Raw genomic sequence first — 25,271 nt, 5'->3', positions numbered from 1 at the left:
CCTGCCTTTATATGTATAGTTTAGAGAAACACACACAAAGGGATAATTCTAATATCATAAGACATAAACTATAAGGACACAGAAGAAAGAATTCAGATCAGTTTGGAAAATGAAGTCAAGCTGACCCGTGAAGAAGGAATAAGGATAAATAGGTAAAAAAGGGGTTACCTTTTATATACATAAAAGAGAAATAACCTTGTTAGAAAACAACTATCAACTATTAAATAAAGAATAGGGGAAATTCTACCGGAAGGGATTTTTGAAAGCCTTGGAGAATAGATGGATCTTCGACCATAGGGATGAACATATGGAAAGATGCAGAGAGGAAATCCTTGGTCCCCTAACACTTGAACCCCAAGTGCAAAATAATAGAAACATGAGAAAGTGAGACATGTTTGTGACATGATAAATAGACATGTTTTGAGTAGAGGAAAGAACACAGAAAATGTTGTGTCAGTTACCTTTCCTGGGTATTTTTGTATTTTATATAATTAAATACAATACCATAAAACATGCATAATATTGCCTATACATGAGAGATGGAAATTTTCAAGTCAGGATATAAAGCCAAGTCCTATTTTGGCTTTTGCACTTTTAAAAGTAATGACTATGTGTTTAAACTTTGACTCTTGATTCTCTGGGAAATTAAGGATATTCACTGATCATTTGAGGTGGAGGAAGTTCTTGGCCTGTTTTAAAAGTTAAATTTACTAAGTATCAGTTGGAAGGAAAACAGAAGATTGTGAGAGCAGCTAGGAAATTATTTCAATAATCCAAACTCAGGACTTAGGCTTATATGGCAGAAAATAAAGAGAATGGAAAGAAATGAGGAAAAAGAAAGATAAGCCAATGATAGCTCAAAGTTTTTCAATTTGAATGAACAAGGACCAAGAGTTAGCTTCGAAAGAAAAAGAAAATAATGTGTTTTATTGAAAGACAATAGATTTTAAATGTTGACAGACATCTGAAAGGAAGACATGCAAGGGCCAAGACATGGCACTGAAGTTATAGAGCGCCAACGGAGAAATAGAAATGGGAATTTCCAACTGAGAAAGACAGATTCATTTCTTACTCTTATTCCTGATGTAATTATTTGCATAGCTCTCATTATCTTGATCTCTTTGACCCCATTGGACTCATGCATCAAAGGCAACATTTATTGTTAATCCCATAAATGGTAGGTTATGTTCCCTAGCTGCCTTTCATGCCTTTGTAGTTGGTAGTTCTAATGACAAATTTAATTACTGCTATTGCTACTGATGGTCATGTGTGTTCCTTTGTAGATGGGCATCACACCAGCTCCTTAATAACTTTACCACAGGATAGATGAGCCACAGTATGCTTAAGTGGGGCTTTCCTTTTCTTCTGCTGCTTTGTCTTTTATCTTTTTTAGTTTAGCAATAAAAAGTAAACTGGTGGGGCTGGAAGGAAATTGGAGCCAAATCCACAGGAGCCTCTTAAATGAAATATCAAGCACTAGCGCCTTAGTATAAATGGTTTCCACACAGTCATTCATCGCAAGCCCCTACTGGGATGAACCAAAGTGTCCAGTGAATTGGGCATGCATAGCCCTATGCCTGAGATCAGTTATATATGAGAAAGGTCCTACAAGCAAACACATTCAAGCATAAGTACATTTTTACTTTTCCATTGTTTGTGTTTGACTGCAATGAAAGATTTAAATCACATGTATCCTAAATTTATGAAGGACAGATGAGGTATATAGTAGAAAATTGTCAAACTGATCTATTTGCAAAAATGAAGTAGATTTAATATACCCCTATGTATCACTTTAAATTCTAAATGTATATAAATCTTTATTAGATTAAGAGTATGAATATTATATTCATGATAGTTGGGGAAGTATTTTAGTCTATTCTGTTTATAGTGATTCTGAGGTTTTGATACGATTACAATTAAAAGAATATCCACTATTGAATCAGTAAATCTTATAGTCACACATAGGAATATATAAAATATGAATTTCTACTGTTTATCTGGAAGACCAGTGAGCTTTTTCTTACTACAGTGTATGTATTAATCAGTGTTCTCCAGAGAAGTAGACCAATAGGACATAAATAGATATATAAGAGGAAATTTATTGTGGAAATTGGTTCAAGCCATTATGGAGGCTGAGATATGCAAGATCTACTACTGTCTGCAAGCTAGAGAACCAGGAAAACCAATTATAGTTTTCAGTCCAAGTCCTAAGACCTGAAAACTGGGAGGCCACTTGTCTAAGTCCAGGAGTCTGAAAGCCTGAGAACCTGGAGTTCCAGCATCCAAGGGAGAAAAAGATGGATGTCCCAGATCAAGAAGAAAGAGAGAGAATTTGCCTTTCTTCTATCTTTTTGTTCTTGAGTTAGTACCAGTGCCCTCACTAGATTGGATGATGTAGGACACAGTGGTGAGGGTGTGTCTTCTTGACTCAGGCTTCTGATCCAAATGCTAATCTCTCTGGAAACACCATGTCTCAGTTCATTCAAGCTGCTATAAAAAATTACAGACTGCCTAGTTCATAAACCACAGATACTTCTTTATCACAATTCTCCAGGCTAGGAAGTTCAGGATCATGGCACCAGCAGATTTGGTGTTTGGTTAGTGAGGGCTCCCTGGTTTATAGATGGCTATCTTTTTGCTGTGTCCTCACATGATGGAAGGGACTAGGGTGCTCTGTTGGGCCTCTTTGATAAGGGTTCTAATCCCATTTATTTGGGCTCTACCCTCATGACTTAAACACCTCCAAAAGGCTCCTGCTCCTAATACTATTACCTTGGCAGTTAGCATTTCAACATATGAATTTTGGAGGAACACAGACATTAAAACCATAGCATGGTAGTAATAGAGATACTTGTTAGAGGAGGAAATTAAGTCAGAAAGTATAAAATTTTTCATAATAATTTGTGTAATGGATAAAGCTATTACCAAATTGACCTACTTGCTATACTCTATACATTAGAAAATTTTACATACATACATATATATATACATACACACACCTATATATACACACACACCTATATATACACACACATGCATATATATATATACACATACATATACACATATTTGCAAACACAAACATGCACACATATATGCGTGCACACACACAAACATTTTACATACACACTCATTTGTCTATTAATGTGGTATGATCAGATTAACTTTTGAATAGATTAGACAGTGTTCTTTGAAGTGAAACAGTTAAATTAAAACAGCAATAACTCCTCTACTATATAAATGGTGATGCTTATTTAATCCAATTAGAAACAAATCAAAATGTCATGGATAATTTTTTAAAGACACAGTAAAAAAAAAAGAAAAAAAGTTGTATAACATAAATATGCACCACTAAATATTTTACTTCCCATAACTCATTTGTATGATGAATTTTTCTTACCAGTTTAGTAAAAATATTAGTAAAAATAAATTACAAAGACAAAAGTAGACAGAGGGAAAAAAGAAATATGAAGATAATAGGCAAACTGGATAACCATAATTTTAGTTGAAGAAGTTTCTAGTGAGGATTTGAGCATCTAATCATTTCAGGAACTCTTTGGCTAGTTTTTGCTTCAACCCCCTCTGCTAAAATCACTGTCATTATAGTCAAGAATGATGACTTAAATGCCTAAAATAAATGAACACGTTTCAAACCTTAATTCCTTCCATCTGTCAATAGTATTTTATAATCCCTTATTTCAAGACACTTTATGCCTGATTTTACAAGTAATCCTCTCCAAGTTTTACTCTTGCTTTTGCACTATTTCTTTTCTGTCTTGGTCAAGTCATCATTTACACCAAATATCCTTAAATCTAATAGTCTCCAAAACTTTGCCCTTAGCCCTGTTTTCTTATACTTTCTATATGTAATTTCATCCATTTCTGTATTTCAATCAATTCTGCAAGGTCCTTGCCTCAAAGATAGGTTTGTTGACAAGTGTGTCAGTCAGAGTCCAAACAGGAAGTAGATGCACAACTCATTAAAACAATTCAAGCAGGACTTATTTACTAGGTTGTAATAATACAGGTAGGTGGGGTGTGGGAGAATCACAAAGGATAGTACAGAAACTCCACACAAGCAGCTGCTAAGCTGTTACCACGCCTGGGTCCAAAGGGACAAGGGAAGAGGGAGAATGTGGAGGACCAGTGGCTTCCATCAGGGACAATGCTAGCTTGATATGACCTCAGAGAAGGTTACCCACAGGAATAAATATCACCCTAATCTCCATCTCCTGCCTCCCTCCCAACTCCGGCTAGGACGATCCCATTGGTCAAATAAACCAAAAGCCAGAGAGCATAGGAACTGCCTTGATGTGGTTAGATAAGTCAGTTTTCTGTAGACCCTGTGGAACAAGGTAGAGTGACTCTAGAAGAGCAAACTGACGTGGTATCTGGTATAGGGATATAGACTGAACACAGTATGTGCCTTTTTGGTTATATTGCTACTTTTTAACTACACAGATACCAAACAAACACACTGACACTGTTTTCCAAAAGAACATGTCCTCTGAAATGTCATAAATCTTTTAAAATAATGGGACAATAGTTTGAAAACATGAGCACAGTGATACAAAAGGGAATTATATGGAAAAAGCCAAATATTGTTCAGTCAGGGCCTCCCAGGAGTAGAACCACAGTCAGTCACCAGTTTCTAAAATCTGGATTTCTTACACCAGATTCCCCAGAAAACAAAATCTGAATTAAAAGTTTACGTGGAGTACAATCCCAGAATGAGGGAAGCAGGGGAGTGAAGCAAAGAATGAGGATAAATAGGAAGGGGTGTATTACTGAAGAGACCACAACTTGATAGTAGGCACAGTTGATTACTCAGCCATTCAGGAGATCTTAAAAGAGGCTTATACACGACATCACATCACATAAGAACAATCTCTGTGGGGAGAAAGGAGATGCATTTATTCACCTGTTCCCTCTCTGCCCCTGACTCCTGCTGGGTAAAGTCTGTCCCCTTGGGAATAATTCCTCTGCACTTATGAGTTGCCTCGGTGGTCGCTCCAGTAAGACTTGAAGGATGCTGGAGCCTGGCTTGTTCTGGGGTCAAGTGCAGTTATCCCTCTAAGGTAAATGGTGTCCTGTGAAGGATCATTCAGTGGAGACCTGATGCTTTTTTAATCACATGAAAGCTGAAACGACACTGCTGCCCCCGCCCCCCCAGGGTGGTCAGAAATCCTAGGGACACACTTAAGACTGGAAATTATCTGTGGTGATGGTTATGGCATCAGCAGTGTCCTGAGACCCCAGCTGTGGCTGTGGTGATGTAGACAGTGCAAGCCTTTGTTAGTCATTCTCACAAGAAAGCTGATGTATTAAATTATAATACCTATTTATTACTTATAACAAAAATTGTGACTTTGAAACACATTTAACTCTGAGCATATCATTCCACTTTGCATAAAATCTACCAACACCTACCAACAGTGTTTCTCAAGAGTTTCTGCTATGTGCAATTAAAGGCTGAGAAGAGTACACAAATACACATATCTATCTGCCTTACTCTAGTAGCAGAGTACAAAGAATGTTGATGCTCCCAGAAACTACCCCTTGTTTACATTATGGATCCCATTAATGGCATTTAGTTAAAAGCACTGACATGTAGAATAAAGTCCAGGCTTTTCAACATGATAAGTAATGGCCTTTCTGATCAAGACCCTCCACATTTATTTAGCTATTTCACAAACAGTGTCATCACTGTTCAAGGATTGAGGGGGCATGGAACACATTGAAGGGAGAAGTAATGTATAAAAATTCCTGAATTTACAGTTTAGATTCTAGGGCAAATATACTGCTATGCAGTACAGGGTGGTAAGACTTCGCATAGAAGTACCAGGGATAAATACTATATAGGATGTGTGTCTAAACAGGACTGGAGTGTCAGGCAAAGCTTCCTAGAAGAACCATCTTCTAAGTTAAGAATTGAAGTACAAATAGGCATCAGTCAGGGAAAGCAGAACAAAGCAAAGGAGAACAAATTATTTGAAAGCTGAAATTAGAAAGAAGATTCCTCAGGAGGCAGAACCAGCTTGCCAATGGCTTTGAAAGCCATGGTAATCAGATTAAACTTGGTACTGAGAGCAATAGAGAGTCTCTGAATGATCTAAAAAAGGGAGTAATGTGATTAGGTTCACATTTTAACATGATCACTCTCACTGCATTCTGGCAAAGAAATGGACAGCATCAAGACTGGCGGCAAGGAAGCCAAGTGGATTGTTTTTGCAATCACCCAGGGAAGAAGTGACAGTAAAAAGCAGACCAAGTCTACAGATATATACCAATGAATTGAATAGATCCTGGTGATGGAGTGGATGTGTGGCCCAAGGGAAAAGAAGTAAAGAAGGATTTTGCTGGGAATTCTAATGTGAGTTTTGGTTTGTTGGGGTGTCATCTAGGAAAGAGGACGGGGGATGGAAAGTTCGGGGGAGAGCCCAGGTGCCTGTGGGACATCCAGAAGTTGTTCCAGAGTTGCAGTTAAGGCTTACTCAGAAGCTCTAAAGAGAAATTGGAACTTTTCAACAAAATAGACAAAATTTTCATATAAGACATAATGTTCAAAGGCTGGCATTTAAGAATATTCAAACTACAATCCCATCACAATTTATATTGACTTTCAAATCCATTTTCTATAATGTATAAAAATTCCCAATTATAGCAATAATGGAAATATGTTATACTTTTTCACATGTTTCTTCAGCCTAGGATAACCTTTGCCCCCTGGGAATCTCTTCTCTATTCTTCAGGATTTAGATCAATTGACTTCTTAAATTCTTGATGTAGACTTAGTATTTCCCTTTTGTGTGTTGTCATAGCGCCTTTCTCCATTCTGAAGCTTATCCTAACTTACTTTATCTCTGAGTCTGACTCACCTCACCAAAGCTTCCTAATGTTGTCTGTAATCTTTGCATATCACTACCCAGCACACAGGAGGCACACAATGAATATTTCTGTAATAAATGGAGTAGATGAACACACTTCACGATTTCTGCCAAATATAATTATAATAGTCATTTTATAGTAAAAGAAATAGAATAATATACAGTTTTACTTTGGAAGAACTACCTATCTGCTTGTTTCATAACTAGAAGAGAAGTAACTTGGGAAATTTTTTCTTGATAATTTCTCTTGCATTCTGCCTCAGTGTTAATGCCACATTATTCTCCTTTAAAGTGAATTCCCTTGGCATTCCTGAAACTACTCAAACGTACTCAGTAAAATAAGATCACTGATACAGATTCAGATGAAACCCTACTTTGTTATTGGTTATTGCCCACTGCTATCCAATAATTCTCTGAGGTCCATTTATTCTTACCTCGAATAGTTCTGGAAATTCTCAGAAATATGATGTTAAAATGTGTAGAGATTATGAAGTTGAGCCACTGAAAAGGTTATTAGACATATCTACCTTTCTTGAGATAAACTGAAAGATTACAAAGATTATTTTAAGGCATCGTGTTTGAATGCGTAGGAAGTGATGGTGCATAGACTATTTCTACTGCCCTGAGGATATTGCTGTTTAAAGCCAAGCAATTGTCCACATTCTCACAGACAAGCCACTAATAGATGTTCATATTAGACAAGGCTAAATCCATTGCTTCAGGAATATAATAATGAGTGTTTAAGAACAAGATGAGATAGACAATGCTGCTTTAATATCCGTGACAATCCTTTGCTTCAACACCTTTTGACCTACTTATTTATTTTCTTATATTGTCTAGTGTAATTTTTGAAAAAGATTAATCTACACAAATAAAGTATTCTTTTCTCTAAGGTTTGTATAAAGGGAAAATAGTATGCCACACATTTCTAAAGTTAATGAAAGATGTAGCTCTTTCTGGATGTTTTCTTAGAACTTAAATGGAAATTGATTTAGGGTGTTGAGTGCCTGAACTTGTTCTTCGTAATACAATAGAATTTTAAGTAATGATTTTACATTTGGATTTGAATTTAATCTTTTGTGTGCTTACTTTTCTAAGATTTCAGTGACTATCTTTTAATATAAACTATCATGTTTTTAAAGTGAAACTATTGTGTCTAATAGTTTTCTTTAACCTTTTGGATTTTGAAATGGACATTTTTTTTTCTATCGTTGCTTTAGCTGTTTGTGACTCTATTTTATTAGGCCTAATATGTTAAAATAAATCTCTTAAATCATTTCCCTGATGCAGTAGGCATTTGTAATAACTGTACCATTTTTCTCTTTAGAGAAATGATTATATCCCCTTGGCCACATTGCCTATAATAAAGTTAGCTGCCCTTGCATGAATGATGATATTTAGGGTTGTGATTTCATGATCTGACTGAGCAAGAATATAATGAAATGGATCACTGTTTATTTGTAAAAGATGTATTTTTACTGACTTCTCATGCAAAGCGGTGCTATAAGTTCACGTGCTCAAGTTTCTTCCCTACCAAGTTGCCAAAGAAATATTCTCGGTGAAAGGAAAAGAAAAAAATGTCAGTTCTGGAAAAAAGGAGAATAAGTACTACTAGGAATTTCTATATGATATCATTTAGTTAGACCAAGATTGAGACAATTTTGCCCAGCATGACATTTGTACCTTCCATGTCACAAAATGGTATTGTTGTCTCAGTTACCCAAACCCAAACCTTGAAAGTCACCTATGCTTTTCTCTCTTTCACTCTGGGCTAGATTATTTTCTGCTTCACCTCCAAATCTACTCTCCATCTTTTTCCACCCGGCTTGCTTGGGAGGCTGACTTCTCTGGGCTGCAACTACCCAATTCCCTTTGCCCTCTGACTTCTAGTCGTGTTTGGCCAATGAGATGGCAGAACACTGAAGGAGTAGAAAGAGGGAAATGTCAAGTTTATTTGTTCTTCATTCTCTCTCAGCTGGATATAAGTTTGTGGTGGCTGCATTCCTCTCTCCAAGACCACAGCTCCCATCAAGTGGTCCTTCTCCTATACCTACATCTTTGCTCACAGTGCAGAAAGAATTTCATTTGCTTTCCCATTCAGGTCCAATGATGGTAAAATATTCTATTCCTGGGGCACTTCTCTGGCTGATTCTCTTAAACTTTTCCAACTTGAAAATAGTCTCTTCATTAAACTCACCTCAGTTACCTTTCTGAATGTGCATCTGTTTCCTGACAGTCCCTGACTGATATATGAAATTGATCACAAAGTCCTTTGGAAACCAAATGTTTTGACTTTGTTAAATTTTCAGGTTGGTGCAAAAGTGATTGCGGTTTTTGCAATTATTTTTAACCTTTTACACTGCAATTACTTTTGCACCAACCTAATAACATGTGTTGAGACCCAGCTGTTGGATGATTAACTGTGGTTCAACCAAAGACCACAATGGAATTGAAATAGAGGATTGTATTAATCATAGGTTCTGGAAGAAGTACAAGGTCAGCCTCGAGGGGCCAAGCGGGTCGGTCAAGACAGGTGCAGGCTGAGAGAGAAGCAAAATCTGGGGCACATGCTTTTATTAGGGTCCATGTGGGGAGTGCTTTGAGGTTCCTGGGTAAGGCCAAATCAGTTAATTCAAACCAAAAAGCTTTCTGGGGGGTCTTAACTAAGAAGTGTACAAGGGAAATGCATGGGGAGGTCGGGGAGACTGATTACCAAAAAGTCAATTGGGGAGTCATATCAGGAACTTAAAATATTTACTCATGCCTCTGTGGCCCACCATCTAGGGCATGCAGTTATGGAAGGAGCTAGCATCAGCTCAAGGACATATAGGCCATTTGGCCACACAAAATGGATGTCAAGACAGTAATATTATGGAGTAATTTTGCTAAACCCTCAACACCAAATTTATTTCAAATCTCTTCATATCTCTACATCCTCAATAACATTCTCTTAGTTCACGTGTCAGTCTGGTTATTTTTATTTCTATAAAACTTCAACTACTTCCAGCAACTTCTCCTTTACAAACTATTCTCCACACTAAAACCAGAAATCGTCGTTCAAAAACAGACATAGGTTATTAATTTCCTGCTTAAAAGTCTCACAACATGATCAACAAGTCTTCCCATTTTCCAGCCCCTGCCTATCTCCCAAGACTCACCTGTTAGCAAGCTTACATACACACATGTGTGCACATACGCGCACTCTCTGGAGCCTTCTCTATACCAAATCTCTTGCAATTCCCCATGATTGTTGTCTTTAAATATGGGAAATCCTCTGACAGGGGTTTTAGTGTCCTTCTAAACACCAGAATTCTTTGCCTACTCTGTAATCAACTCCTGGTCTTTTAAGACTCAGCTGTAAATCTCTTGAGGAAGCCTCTCCTGATGGTTTTTGTTCTGTTATCTTTCCCTAGCACCTATCCAACTTTCCATAGCATCAGTATGTCCTATCTTTTCCCATGCCAGGAGTGTAAAAATTTTTTAAAGTTTTAGTCAACATTCAAACTAATGGGTTCAAATCCATTTCCACCATATATTTGCCTTGTGACTTGAGCAAGTTTATTAAGTATATACCTCTGTTTATTTTTTTCCTGCAAATTTAGGAAAATAAACATAGTAGTCCCATTTTTGTATGCTTGGGAGAATTAAATTATGTTAGCACATTTGAAACACATAGAGCATTACTAGGTTTACAGTTAGCACTTGATGCATTATGCAGTTTTGCAATTGCTGATTTTGTTTTTCTCAACCCCACAAGATTGAAAGCTCATAAAAAGAAGGGCAAGGTTCTCCTGATCACCTTAAAGTCTTCATTAGTGAATTTCTGGAGCCTACAGAGCACTCCATAAGTCCTTTTAGGCTGAATAAATGCATAAATGAATGATGTGCAATGAATTCTAGATTGATTGACATGCCATCTCTCTTGGCGCATCTTCGTTTTTCAAATCCTGGCTGGAAAGGTATAGGTCTGGATTCCTTTAAAAAAGTATTTTCCATTAAAAAAATACTCTGGGGCTCCTGTGAACCTGAGAAAGTTTTTCTCTCCTTATAAGACAATAAGATAAATTTGCATTTGTTTTTGCCAGCACACATGTTCGTGACTTTAACTATGATACCTTGATGTTGATATATTTCTTTAATTTGGATGCACTTTCCAATTCATAAGTAACTGCACATTTTTTATCCTGGCTGATATTTTAGAATACATTTTTTTCCTGTAAGTTTTATGTTAATTTGGAAGTATTCTGGAGTAGTATCTCTCCATAATGGAGGGAATAAATTCAACTTAATTAATATAATAAAAAATTACAATTTGATATAAATAACTTACTAAAAATGCTGCATATTTATATATTTGTTACTCTCCATAGTGGAAAGATATTCAAATTTCAATGATGTGTAAATCGAAATGTAGCCATTAAATAAAACTATGCTCTTAATCAAAAATACTGTTTTCATAAATGTCATTTTAAATTTAATTTGCTCTAAAAAAACTAAATAATATCAGCATTAGAATATGAATTTGTAGCATTCTTTAAGGATCCATGTATAGAATTCAGTTTCCATAATAATACATGACATTTTATATTTAAAAAATGATTTGCTTCTTTTAGTGCCATATCTCAGAATATATCTATGATTTAAAAATTTATAAAACAAAATAAAATATATACCTTTAGCAATGACTGTATGTCAGAACTGCATTGGAGTACTGATTACTGAAGTAAGTAAATAAAGTTGTTTTAAGATTTTTAAGTCCTAAAATGGGAAATAATCATAAAAAACAATTGTGTGCTATGGTACAGATATACAAATACTATTATGTGTGTTCTAAACAGTGCAAACTGTAAGTACATATATAAGTATTCTCATGTAGAATCTATAGAAAATACAAAAACATAAACATACACACATGTATATATACACATACATACACATTCATATACTACATTCATATATATCAGTTTTGCAAAACAATAACAGGTTATTTTAACAAACATGCATTTTGAGAAATTTCTGGAAGAGTAAAGAAAATGATAGTAACTTTCATTTTGGATATGGTGGAAGTTGAAACAATATTCCAGCCACATACAGACATAAAATATAAGCTAAAGTAGAGAAAAAAATTTAAATAAACTACTACAATGTCAAAATAATGAGAGATATTCTTACAGCCAAACGAGAAAAAAGTATCCAGAGAAGAAAGACAAATTTACTACAAAAGAAGGATAATTGGACTTAATTTCAATAGGAACAACAGAAGAGGGAAAACAGTGAAAAATTACAAACTACCCAGAAAGACCAAGAAATCTTATTGGAAAATTAAAGTAGATCAATATCCATCATACAAAATTATCTCCTATAAATTGATATATAAAAACAACCCAAAAAAGTGAGGAATGTGTATATATTTTAGTGATTTATACTAGATAAAATATAGATGACAATATATTAAAAAATTAGTACAAGTTGAAACAGCAATGAGATTATCAATTCTCACAATTCTCATTTATCAGATATATAACCAATTAAGTGAAGATATTTAATATTGGTGATGGATTGAGGAAATTAGTAACCAGAAACTATTCGGGGAGTTTTAATATTATATAGGCCTTTATTATATATATATATATATATATATATATATTATTATATATAAATAAATATTCTAAATTTGTGTTTCTATATATATATATATATATATATATATATATATATAGTATTGTCTGTGTCTATGAGTTTTTGTTTCTCATTGTTTGTCTTGTTCTTTTGTTGTTTTTGGTTTATATACCACATATCAGTGAAATCATATGGGTCTCTGCTTTTTCTGTCTGACTTATTTCGCTTAGCATTATACTCTCAAGATCCATCCATGTTGTCACAAATGTTCCTATATCATCTTTTCTTACTGCCGAATAGTATTCCATTGTGTATATATACCACAACTTCTTTATCCATTCATCTATCGAAGGACATTTGGTTGTTTCCATGTCTTGGCCAGGGTAAACAAAGCTGCAATGAACATTGGAGCACACGTGTCTTTATGTATAAATGTTTTCAGATTTTTGGGGTAGATATCCAGGAGAGGGAATGCATTATTCTAAGTCACAAAAGACCACATATTATATAATTCCATTAATATGAAATGTCCAAAATTGACAAATCTGTAGAGGTAGAAAGTAGGCTGAGGGTGGGAGGTAAGGAGTAACTGCTAATGATTACAGGGTGTCTTTTTGGGATGACAAATATAAAATTAGATTGTGGTGATGTTTGCACAACCCTGGATCTACTAAAACCTATTGAATTTTGCACTTTCAATGGGCATACTCTATGTCAGTAAATTATATCTCAATATAGCTATTAAAATGAATTTATGATACAGGTAATAGGGAAAAAAACTGAAACTACTTAAATATATTAATTCCAAACTGATAGAATCAATGATGTATACCCAACTGCAGCTTTGAAAAGGAAAATGACTATACTTACTTATAGGGAAGCTTGCTAAGAATTATTTTTAGGTGAAAGAGTAAAGAGTAGAATAGCATACCCTAGTAGGTGAAAAGGTGAAGTAGAATGGCATATGTGTGTTTATAACAGTTATTCTCATTTTCTTGTAAAAATAAAAAAGCATATATATATATATATATATATATATATATATATACATATATATATATATGTTTTTATGTACAAATTTTATGTACGAATATTTATGTGTGTGTGTATATATATATATATATATATATATATATATATATAATTTGTACTAATATATATAATTTGTACATCAAGTATATATGCCTTTTGTTGCCTAGATTATAACACATTTATTTATGTGCTTTTAAGAATGTAAAATGCAGTGATACTGGAAACTTTCTTTCCCCTTCACTATTCATAGCCACAAACTCAAGATTCCTCTTATACTGTTTCTTTGTTTCTTTTTAACACTTTCTCATATTTTAAAAAATTCTCCTCTGATTTTGAGTGGGGCTTCCAGAATTCACACTTGTGAGTGAGTGCATTCCTCCTTCTAAGAAACTGAGGGCAGACAAATGCTTATTGACAATAGCAAAATCCCTCAGGCTGAGGCAATGTGAACTGCTTGCTGCCTGCTACATACTCCAGGGGCTTTGCTGAACCTCCTAAAGATCAAGCAGAGTGGCAGGAATAAGGCAATGAATGGAGTGGCCTCCTTTCTTATTCCACCTGGAGATCCCCCAAAATGATTAGAAATCACTATCATTTCAAGATGTCTTTCTCTAAGGGTCAGGCTTGAGTTTTGAACAAAATCAGCATATTTTATTCATTCAGAAAACTGACTACTTGTAACAGACACTGGTTCACCACTATATTCTTGTCCAAAGTTCCCAAGAGGCAATCAAGCAGATTCTTCACACTTATTATTTTGGACTGGTAGTAAATCAGGTATTTAGGTAAGAAAGGCAAAGAAGTTCAATTTTTACCATATTGTTTATTTAAAAAACAATTTTGAAAACACTGGGCCTTGCTTTCCTTCTAAACTCTCATACTTTCATAATTTTAGAATTAAAAGAAATGATAACTTTAATGCTCCTTTTACATTGCTAATATATTAATATGACCATTGTCTAGCTGTGTTTAATAAACATCCATGTGGATTCATTGGTATTTTTAACCTTTTATGTAAAAATAAGCTAAAGTTTTAGCAACCATAATTTTTTTTTAGTTTTTTAAAGTATATAGTAAATTGGATAAATTTTATTTAATTCTAAATTCTGAAATAGGTAAATTCATGACATAATTTATAACTTATGAAAAGAAAAATACCGACAGTCAAGAACTATTAATAATATATCAGATATAAAATTTGATCCTACCATAGAATGTATCTGATTAATGCTATTTTCAAAATTTGATTAATGATCTTGATCTTTTAGATGATGGATCAATTGATAGTAATTATTTTGTGTAATAAGTTAACAACTGAAATGTACAACATATTGATTTTTTTTCAGGTGAGACATAGGCTCCTTGAGCAGTAGCAGAAAGTAGTGACATTTAATTCAGTCTGATTTATTCCTGAGAAAAGATGATTGACTGCAGTTTATGAAGTCCATGCAAGAGTTAGATGAAATGGTGAAATTATTCAGAAACACTAAAACTAAAAATTAAATTAAAATACGGAATACTAAGTAATAAAACCCGTGTAATTCAAATTAGTATTGCCATTTAACTTGACAGAAGTTTGCCGAAAGGGCCAAACTTATATTATGAGTACAAATGGGGAGAACTATGTTAATATAATAAAATGAAATCAGAGAAAGTTAATTATAAGATTACATCAAAAGTGGGGGAATTTATATTACTAATAAAACTAAAAAGCCATATAACGGAGATATGAAATTGAGCCCAAAGATAACCAAAGATTATTTTTTTTATTTTTCTTGTTAGTAATATGCTACATTTCATGTTTATAAAAATGTTTTAAATTCATTTATAAAATAGTTATTAGAGAGCCTGCTTGGGGTCCAGCATTGTTTTTTAGGGATCAGATGAAGAAAAAAACAGAGGTGATCTATCTGTCCTTCATGGAAATTCCAGTCCACAGGAAAGAGAGTCAGGCTTAAACAATGATTTTATATTATATATCTGTGTATATATATATATATATATCTGTGTATATATATATATCTGTGTATATATATATATATATCTGTGTATATATCTATCTATCTATCTATCTATCTATCTATCTATCTATCTATATATATATACAGTCTTCCATAAACACCATAAAGAAGAATTTCAGATTGTAAAGGATTGTAAACCAAAAGAACTGACTTGCACATTAACATTATTTTGGTTAAATGTTTTTTAAATTATATATTTCACTTTCTTCAGCTTTTTTATTCCAAAAAGTTGATGTATACAACTCATATACACAGTAGATGCAAAAATAACTAAGTCTCTAATGTCAGTCAGAGAATATCTTTGAGCTGACATTTTTTTTGCCAAGGTTTTATCTTTATGACAATGTTTTATTTGGGGGACAAAATTTTGCTCAGAGACTGACCTTATTTTTCCCAGTATTTTATTTAACACAGCTTCACTGTGAGAATTATAATAATTTACCATTTAGCATATAGGATAATATATCTTATAAGCCAAAAGAAAGAACATACTGGCATACCTCATTTCATTTGCTTTACTGTACATCACCGATGTTGTGGTTTTACTAATTGAAGGCAAAACCTTCCATCCGCCGAAAGATTACGACTCACTTTCTTGAGATACTTGCTATATTGCGGTGGTCTGGAATGGAACCCGTAATATCTCTGAACTATACCTGTACTCTAAAGCAGCCATAAATTCATTATACTATTATCCCAGGCAAGGGGAGATGAAAGGAACACAGTCCAAATTTAGTTGAGATTTACATTTATACAAGTTGATACACAGGACAGACTGTGTGGCCAACCGAGAGCTGAGGTCCAGCTGCCAGAGCAAAAGTAAAAGTCCCTTGTTGCTAGGGCACTTTGTTAGGGAATGACAGCGCCGGTGTTGACAGGCAAGATGTTCTTTGCGGGGCCAGTGCCAGGCTTTCGCCACTGCCAGTAAGACTCACCTTTCCAGCAGCAGGAGTTAATGCCGGAAAGGTCTCCGCGGAGTTAATTTGGATCAGCAGAGGATAGCCTTGCCCAGACTGAACACTCTGGAATAGTCCTCAGAAACTTTTGGTATTTATAGTCTAAACGTCCTCTTGCCATAGTTGCTTCTCCATGTATGTTTTATTCTATTAGCCCCCGGCGATTACCCACAACAGCTGAGCTGGGTATCTATCTGTGAGAGCAGATGAGATGGTAACATCCTGACACAGCTTACATTACTCTTATCTCAAAACAACTTCGCTCTTAAAGACAACTTCATTTTTGTCATAAACAACTGGATTTGAAATCAGATCAAACTGATATACAGCAGACAATGCACAAAATAAAATTTTACTCAGATAGTTAAGTTATTGAATATTTTTATTGCAGCAAAATTTTAACATTAACAAAATAATTCTCTTACTGATTATATTAAATGAAAATTCCAAAAGCACTGCTTCCCAAAGAGTACATAGCACTCAGGTGTACACTAAAGACATTAATTTCACAAATGTTTATAAAGTGTTTACTATGAACAAAGTATTCTGCCCAAATGAGGAATCTGTGTGTGGAGGGAGGGTGGGAAAACAATGACCAGGGTACAATCTAGGAGGAGTGGCTGTACATAAAATAATAACTGTGCCATAAGCAGTTGGGAAATATTTGAGCAGTGGTACAATGACATGTTATGAAATTTTAGAGATGAAAAACATCAATTTCATCTTGATGGGCCATGAGTAACCAAGAAGGCTATGTGGAGGAAATAATATCGATCTTGCCTTGGCACTCCAGGTGAAATTTAGATACAAAGAGAGGAACAACTGTACATAGAAAGTGGTGTGAACCAACTTCCAAACTTAGGAAAGCTCAGGGTCTTTTAATAGTAATCTCACTTTGTTTGACACATGTTAAGATATTTATGAGGAAACATGATAAAAGAGGCTGCAAAACAGAGAGGAATTTGATTATCTAGAGCCTTTGAATATAAAATTAAAGGTTTCAGCTTAATTCAAAGGGAATTTTTTTTGGTCATTATTTATTAGGGAGGAAAAATTAAACTGGTAATATAATTTGTGGGGGGGAAATGAGGGAATCGTTTGTAGGCATTTCTAAAATACCTCTTGGATAACTCCTAGAAATGAATGCAACACATTTTCAGGAATACATATTTCTAGTAATCAACCTCCAAATAATTCAATTACAGGTGGTTTTACCACTAAAACATGGCCTGACTTCTTGATCTTAGACTCATGAGGTTTAGAATAGTAAAAGTAGAACTATGTTTAGCCAAAACTCTAATTATTTTACATAAGAAAATTGACTGTTAGGCTTATGGAGGCGGATATATCCAGGTTTCTTGCTAGTTTGAACAAATTAATTTAGCATCTCAGAACCATGTAAATTGACTACAGCATTATGATTCACTCAGGGTCACATTCTGGGGCTCAGACATTTTCAACATTTATAAATCCCACAAATGTAAAACAAATATAATAATTCTAGTTACCTTCAGTTAAACCTTGCATGACTGTGTTTTTTTCCCTCTTATTTTAAACCAGTTCTGTTATTTCTATTTAAGTTACTAGGACTTTTACTTATATTGTGTTCTCTGATCTGCTTATAAATCTAGATCCCAGAATTCTACTCTGTCTTCAGTGTCCTCATTTGTTGCTCCTTCTGGCGGGACAGGAGGGGTTGATGTCATGTGGACTTCCCTCCTCCCTGCTCGTGCAGCACCATCATTGTGCCAAGAAGAGGTGTGTCAAAACGGAGGCACTTGCCATCCTGTCTTCCTCTCAAGTGGTGTATTCTCATTCCAGTGTAACTGTCCACTACATTTCACTGGCCATTTCTGTGAACAAGGTAAGCCAGCTTCATTATCCTTCTATATTTCTTTTTAAAAACTCTCTAGAGGGAGGAAGAGAAATATGTTTATACATATACATATTTATACTATGTTATATTATATTATAAATACACTAGCACAAACAAGAAACATCCATATAATTTTATTTACAGATGAGTTCTGATAGGCCACTTTTGGCTTAGTATTGTAGAAGCAAACCTAAGATGACTTTTTTGTTGTTAGGATTGCCATTCAAAATATATTTTCGATTACCATACAAAATGAGAGTTAAAATTTAAAGGTAGTGTTATTTAAATAGCTTCTTGTAAAATTATGATGCGTTCATCTTTTGTCACTGTAGAAATAATTGGGTTCTAGTTAATACTACTTTTGTTGTGTACTTGTTAATCAAATCACTATTTTCTATAGTTCATAAGCAGATCCCCATAATTAAATTATTTTTATATGTAAGAAGAGTACATTCGTTTTTGATGCTTCAGAACATAATTTTATCATTAATGTAGCTGTTTATGAATCAAAAGAAGATTCCCTTATTGTCAACATCTAGTGACCTCCTAAGAGTCCATCAGTTCAATACAGCAATGCTGGGCCACTAGCGCCAGAAACACCCTGGGCAGTTTACAAAGGCATTAGGTCATGACGGAGCTGATTGCGTGTCCCAATACTAATAGCTGAAAAGTGTCATTGTTTTCTATGTAAAATTAATCACTGGCTCTAAATTGGGGATGTGGGATGAGAATCACTATTGGATAGTGAGTGATTCAGATGGAAAGAATTTCATTACTTATCCGACATTTTGTTAAATAATTTTTTAAGTATCAAAATGTGGAATCTCCAAAACCTAATCCAAAGGGGTGTGTGTGTGTATGTGTTAGCTGGCTCTTCTTCCCAAATGACCGTGTGACAGCTATGAATGTTTTAATATTCAGCCCCGTAAGCAAGAAAGTACAGTAAAAAGTGCAAAAATGGAAACACAGACTGTTTTCATGTTCATTGTAAAACATTTGTGTCCTTAGAGTCTATTTTTAAACTGTAAAATGCTTTTGAAGTCACATCACTATTGCTTAATTTTTGAGTGAATATTTAATATGTCTGTAAAGTATCATGAGACTTGCCTTCTGCTGCTGCAATTTGAGACCATTTATATTACTTTCTGTGAGTAGAGATTTAGGTACATAATTTGGATTGTAAAACTGTTTTAGATCTACACTTAATCATTTAAAATTCTTAGAGGGTTTTTTTTTTCTTTAATTTCACGGTAGGTAGAATCTTAGAAAATACCCTCTTTACCTTTCTTAAAATATACTTTAATATGTTAATCCAAATTTATTGACAGTGGTGAAATTGATGTTATAAGAGGACTCATCAATCACACGTGTCAGATTACAAATGATGCCCTAACCGTATCCATCTCTCCTACTGAATCCCCAATTCTTCCTCCTCTTTACTCAGTAGTGTTAACACTCATATAAAGACCTATGCTTTCATTCAGAAAGAGGAAATTCAGGTTTATTTGGAGTAGATCCAAAGCTTAACTGAGGTTTAATTATATTTGGTGTTTGAGGAGGCAGAATGTAGGAAACTGAGCTCAAGAAAACAATTGAGAATCTCTGCTCTATATTCATTGTTGGGAATATTTTATTTTTTCACCATTATTAATCAGTTTCTACCTTCTATATTTTAACTGCTTTCCCTGTTGAATTTCTAATATTTTAAAAACTAATAAATTGCATGATCATGTGTTGCAAAGACATGTGTTGCTAATCTACTACAGCATATTTATTTCTAAGTGAAAAGTAACCAGAAACTGTGAGTAAATAATTATCACCAATTAGAGAATTGGTTTTTTTGTTGTTGTTTTTATTTTTTAAGAAGAAGAAGCTTTAAGTAAGTAACATCTGAGGTATATGATGCACTAAACAAAATGCATGCAATAGGACTCTTTTTAGATTATCAAGCATGACAGTATTATCTGTAAATTTATTGTTGTTCTTGCCTCCTTTGGAGAAAACATTTCCATATAATGTTTAGAATGTGATGTGATGTACATTTTTAGGATTGGGAATATTATTTGTGATCACTTCTCGGCCTTTTGGCTAAGATCAAGTGGAATATTATTTGTAAATATAAAAATTATCAATATTTATTTTTAACCATTTACCCCCTGAATTGGAATTAAGTACCTTTCTTCTTTCAGTTATAAAGAAAGCCAAGAACAGGTTTATGTTTTCAATGTAATGCTCTAAATATAATTCATACTGGTATTCATCTCAGAATCCAGATTGACAGGCAATGACTACTGCCTAAGGCCCATAATTTAGGAATCTGGTACCATGACAAGACTTTTTATAGCATTATCCAGGTTGGTCAGATGCCACAATTTCTAAGTGTAGATTTCAATAAACAGATCGTGTGCCAGTTTCAATGTATTTCAACTACCTGATAAAAATTTTGCTGTGGATAAACAGTCTGTAAATCAGTCAATCAATCTGTGTGTGTGTGTGTGTGTGTGTGTGTGTGTGTGCGCGCGCATGTGTGTGTATTTATTTATATTTCTTAGAAACATTCCTAGTATTAAATTGCTTAGAATTTACTGATAGATTGCTATGAAAGTAATTTTTTAACTGAATCCCTTATTAAATATATTCAACATCTAAAATATATGAACTTCTACTTCAGGAATGAAATTTGCATAATATCATTCGGAGGGGTTCTGATTTACCAGACAGTGCACTGGGGCTTTGTGCATCTTATTTCATTTAAGCCTCAGGATAACCCAGCTGAAGTAAGCACTCTAAATTACCCACTTTTACAAATAAGAAATCTAAGGCCTGGCGTTGTTAACTTACTCTGTCAAGGTCACACAGCTTGTATCTGGTATAGATGAGGTACAGATGAGCAATTCTGCCTGACTCCAGTCTTTACGTTTAACCACCATGCTCCATCGCCGCACTAGTTAGACAACCAAATTGAACATGATGGCATGACATGAAATTTCTAAATATTCTCACTCTTTCACATCTGTTTATAAAAAGTATCTTTATTTCAGGAAGAAAAGAGCATTTTCTTTGGAAAGTACAATTTTTAAAATCAGAAAACCAAGAACTGAATGTTGAGCTGATACATGTTTCAGGAAGAAAACATTATCATGACCCACCTGAAATCAAACTGAAATGCATATTAGGTGACCCAAAAAGAATCATGTCTGAGTGGTAGAATATCAGAGTAGATATTTTAGTAGAACTAAAATATAGGAAGTAGATTTTGAAGATTTGAATCAGAAAAATGTAGATGTATATGATGACACTCTGAAAAAATTATATAATTGCGTAGACATCTATAAGACATGCTGAAAATTGTGGGTTTTTTTTTACAGCCTTGTTCCTTTTTACTCTAGTTAATGTTCTTAAGTTGTGAGAGAATGTTAAAGTATTTTATTTTAAAACGTTGGTTTTTTTCACAGCAAAATGGAGATGAGAATTAAGTATAGCCTTAACTAAAATAGCGCTAGATTCAGTAACATAGAGAAAGGGTTTTTAGGGCTATGGGACTCAGTAATGGGTCAACCACACACATATTTCCTATCAGCTTGACATTATGTCATGTGCTGTACTTTATCAAATCATCCGTCTCCAATCACCTAATAACATTGACTTACAGAAGCAGTTTGATTTAATGTGCTCTTTTTTTTTCCTCAACACATGCTATCTTAATTCACATTAGCTAAACCTTGTTGCCAGCTTTATCATAATGATCCTGTATCTCACCAGGGGAACCATGAGAGCAGATATTCTTGCTTTGTTTCAGATGGCTGCATGCAGGCAGATGGCTGTCTCCTACTGTAAAGTTCAGAGTGACAGATTTAGAATATCAGTGCCTTGTGCTAGGGGAAAGTGTATGCCTCTGACTATTAATTATAGGATTAGCATTTTTAAACAGCCCCATACGTTTTAGCGTTCTATAAAACAGTTTTATAAATAATGCAGTAGAGGGGTATTTAAATACCATACATTAAAACAAAGAAGTGTTTTGTTTTATTTGAAATCCTGTCTGTGTATATTCCATATATGCTGAAAGGTCAACTGTACTGAGCAAATTGCAAATCTAGAAATAAAAGTGAGAGGTTTCAGTAGGTGTTTTGCTTTACGTAAAAGACTGCCTTAATTTGGATGCTTTTGTTTTCACAGTAACTGGAATATATTTTAAAGGTATATTAGTCTGAATTTATTTATTAACTACAGATCAGGTGGCTGAATGTCAGACATTCCAGAGCCAAGAAGGCAGAGAAACAGAGCATTAATCAACTTATAACAATGATTTATCTCCTGTCCAGAGAACTGATGGTCTGTATCATCAGAAAAGGACCAAGAAATGGGTATCATTCAAACATAATACCCATGTCTAAAACTCTATCTTTCAAATCAGAGAGCAATGCTGCATATTTACTAGTTGATGGCAAGTGCTGAATTATTAAGATGTTAAGTTGAAAATGGATGGGGATTGAAGTCAAGGACAAAGGCTAGAGAGAGATAAGATTTCCTATCATCAAAGACAGATAATTATTTTTGAAGGCAGAGGCAGGCTGAAGGTTCCAGTCTTATATACTTTTCTCCACTATCATTTGCTGCATTCTCCTGCAGGGAGCACTGTATTCAGCTGATAGAAAAAGACAGCTTCCTTCCCCATTCTGGTGCTTGTAACTATGTAAAAACTGGATGTCTATCATTCTCTCTACTTACATTGGTAATAATCCAGAAATTTCTGTATAGGAAGAGGAGGGAATATATATATATCCCTCCATCCATCAAAAAAGGATGATATTTATTCTATCTTCTTTATTGCCTTAATTAACATTTATTTTTATTTCCCTATAATTCAACACATTCAATTAAATAAATATTAGTTAAACATCTAGCATGTAAAACACATGGAGTTAGTCATTGGAGGTGGTACAAAGATGAAAAAAACATATTTTTGTCTTTAAGATTGAAAGTGGATGTTAGCACAGGGTGTGAAGTGGGGGATGCAAGAAAGGGAAGCATAACTCAGAGGTCAGCTAGCATTTCCACTTCCCTCTTTAAAGCTCCATCTTTAAAGGTGAACATCTTTGGGGGACCATAATTCTGCCTACCACAGGACCTGTAATCATAACGTCAGTGTGACATCACTCCCTCCCCAACAATGTCTTACTTAGGACCTATATTTGTTTCTTAATGTTTCCATAACTAATTATCACAATAACTAATTATCTTCAAGTTCTCTAGATCAGAAGTCTGGCACAGTTCTCAGTGGGTTAAAATCAAGGTATTGGCAGAGCTGTATTTCTTCCTGGAGGGTCTAGGGAAGAATCTATCCTTGCCTTTCTGGAATTTAGAGGGTTTCTCTGTCTTTTTGGCTCATGGCTGCCTTCATTCATCTTCAAAGAAAACCATGGTGGGTCTAACCTCTTTCTTTTCATGTCCCTCAAGCTACTCTTCCATCTTCCTCTTGTACATTTAAGGGCTATTGTGATTACACAGAGCTCACTCAGATAATTCAGGATATTCTTGGGCTCTCAATATCAGCTGATTAGCAACTTTAATTCCAACCGTAACCTTAATGCCCCTTTGCCATGTAAAGTAACATATGCATAGATCTTAGGTATTACAATGTAGTGGACATCTTTGGGGGACCATAATTCTGCCTACCACAGGACCTGTAGTCATTCCTCAGGGGACTTACATGGTCATATAATACAAAAGGAAGTTTATTAGATGGATATCTGGTATTCATAGAATTGAGGAAAGCAAGTGCACCAGCTTAGAACATATACTCTGAGAGATGCTCTGGAGGGCCAGTCAACAGGAAACTGAGTGAGGCTCATCCAAGAACAGGCTGGTACACCACCAACACTGAACAGGGGCTCATACTGTCACTGTGTTCTCAGTCACTTGCTCAAGATTCAGAGTCCCAAGAAATACTCTGAAATTGTCTAATTAACAAAACCTCAACCATATGCTAACACTCTGCCTGAGCAGGAGAAGAAAGTAAGGGAGAAGAAAGCCATCTTTAACCTTACAGTACTAACATAGTAAGTAGACTGTACAATCCACCAAGATCCCAGCCAATAGGTCTCTTCTTCATTTCCACACAAAAATAAAATCATTCACACAAGGTTTTTATAGCACACACACACACACACACACACACACACACACACACACACCTCTTAAATATTCTTCAGATATTTATCTTCTCTCTTCGCATCATGCTCCTATTTTCTGTTTTCTTTTTGAATTCATGATATGTTTATTCATTTATATTGAGCAAAAATTTTTGTCATTCTTCCTGCAAAAATACATGGATAGCTTATCAAAATATTTTCATAATCAAAGGTTGTTCCTTTCCTACATCCAATTTAGGTAAACAGGAAAAACTATTCCATGGAGAAAGCGGTATCTGAAATGACACTTAAAAGTATGTGCTGAAGGAATTAGAATGAGCGAACACATGAAGAGAAGAGAGTTGTCTAGGTTGGCTTAGGAGCAGGGCAAATGTGGAATCAGATGAGAAATAAAGCTGGAAATTCAAGTGGGACCCAAACTATAGAGAACCCTAAATGACAGATTTATAATATTAAATTCACAGCAATGGCCTGCAATGGAAAAAAAGACATAATGATCAGATCTTGCTTCAGAATGATGAATCTGAGAGTAGAATTTAGAAAGGATTACAGTGGGTGGGGAAATAAGATAGAGAGAAAAATTGGAAAGTAATTTCAACAGACTAGGAAATAGCACAAACACTCTTTTAACCCTAATGTTTGCTAATAGTTTGGAAGTATAAGAGATCTTTATGTTCTCTATACAGAATGTAGTTTAGATTTTTTATCAAATATTTATAAACCTA

The 25,271-nt window shown here is 34.6% G+C and overlaps 1 pseudogene; it reads left to right on the top strand.

Annotated features, from left to right (window-relative positions):
- Positions 1-20,459: 20,459 nt before the first annotated feature.
- Positions 20,460-20,549, top strand: LOC141572013 (U2 spliceosomal RNA; annotated as a pseudogene).
- The last annotated feature ends 4,722 nt before the right edge of the window (positions 20,550-25,271 follow it).

The sequence above is a fragment of the Rhinolophus sinicus genome, linkage group LG05 (assembly GCF_036562045.2).
Source record: "Rhinolophus sinicus isolate RSC01 linkage group LG05, ASM3656204v1, whole genome shotgun sequence".
NCBI classification, from domain to species: Eukaryota; Metazoa; Chordata; class Mammalia; order Chiroptera; family Rhinolophidae; genus Rhinolophus; species Rhinolophus sinicus.
This window is presented reverse-complemented; position numbering and strand designations above follow the sequence as displayed.